Genomic DNA, 1,406 nt, shown 5'->3' with positions numbered 1-1,406 from the left:
GTGGAGGGGGTGGAGGAGCTCGGGGGGCCCGGAGGGGTTGCGGGTGATGAAGTGATGGATGCGGCGTCGGGAATTGCTTGGATATGGACATCCAGGAGCTGGATTTGGGCTCTCAAACCCCACAGGAACTTCGCGGCTTTGCTGGATCCCGAGGATCCGCCGTGTTCAGCATCTCCTTCCCTATGGAGGCCCCCCCTGCCCGTGCTCTTTTTGGGATTCCAACCCAACCCGGCCTGGAATTCTGCGATTCCACCCCTCGGCTGTCCCAAAAACCCCAGCCCGAGCTCTGTTTTTGCACCACACAGCCCCAAATCCCGGCCGAATCCTGGGTTTGGGGCACCTCCCTTTGCTCGGCGCAGCAGGGGCTGAGCTGCTCCCGAATTTCGGGGAGGCAGAGCGTTGTTCCCGAATTTCGGGGAGGCAGAGCGCTTGCCATTCCCGAGTTTCCGAGGGCAGATGGCTTTTCCCTGGCTGACGGCATCCTTGGCCGGAGCCGCCGCTGTGCCCTCCCCGTCCCTCTGTCCCCTCCCCAGCCCTCCGTGCCCTCCCCAGCCCGCCTGCTGAGGGATCCAAGGGATCCAAACACCGGGAAGATCCAGGTGGGCACGTCCCCAACGCGCCGATTCCCGCTGTTCATCCCCCCGTTTGCCGTATGACCCCCAAATCCCTTTTGTTTTGTAGGGAATTTCGCCTGGTTTTATTGTCCCCTCGTTGACCCCCTCATCCCTGCCGCATCCCGGAGGATCCCGCTGCCGGAGCGATCCCCAGAAATCCTCTGGAAGCACTTCCCGCCCTACAAATCATCCGTGGGAAGCTTCGTTGGCCTTTCCAGCCCTTTTTTCCATCCCTCACCCGGTCAGGAAAAGCCCTTTTGTGACCCCCGAACGGAGCTGGGCGGGATTGGGATCATTCCCGAGGTGTTTCCCGGCCCTCCGGGAGCATCACACCTCGGATTCCAGCTTTTTTTTCTCCTTTGTCCTCGGCTCAACCTCTCCTTTTGTCCAAAAAAAAAAAAAAAAAAGGAAAAAAGCCGCCGGGGCCGGGGCTAAGTGGGTTAAGGAGCCGTCAGGAGGGAAAAACGAGGCCACGCGGAGGAGGCAGCGGCTGGACCATGGAAAAGGAGCCGGAGCGCCAGGAAAAGAGGCTGGAAAAGCGCCCCTCTTCCCCAAATCCATGGATTCCGGGGTCAGGGCTGCCTCGTTCACTCCCCGCCTGAAATACGGCCCCAGAAAGGGCTCCTGGCGGTTGTTTTAGGGCCGTGGCGAAGCCTCCGGGGAGGGATGGAAGCGTCGCGTTCCCGGAGATTTCCAGAGGTTTTATCCCGGTGATTTGCGTTGGCTTCTGCTGCCCACCCCCAGCCGGGGAAGGGGGGGAAAAAAAAAGGGAAAATCCAAGTGTTTGAAGCT

This window comes from Corvus brachyrhynchos, unplaced genomic scaffold (assembly GCF_000691975.1).
Source record: "Corvus brachyrhynchos isolate BGI_N302 unplaced genomic scaffold, ASM69197v1 scaffold278, whole genome shotgun sequence".
Classification (NCBI taxonomy): Eukaryota; Metazoa; Chordata; class Aves; order Passeriformes; family Corvidae; genus Corvus; species Corvus brachyrhynchos.
This window is presented reverse-complemented; position numbering follows the sequence as displayed.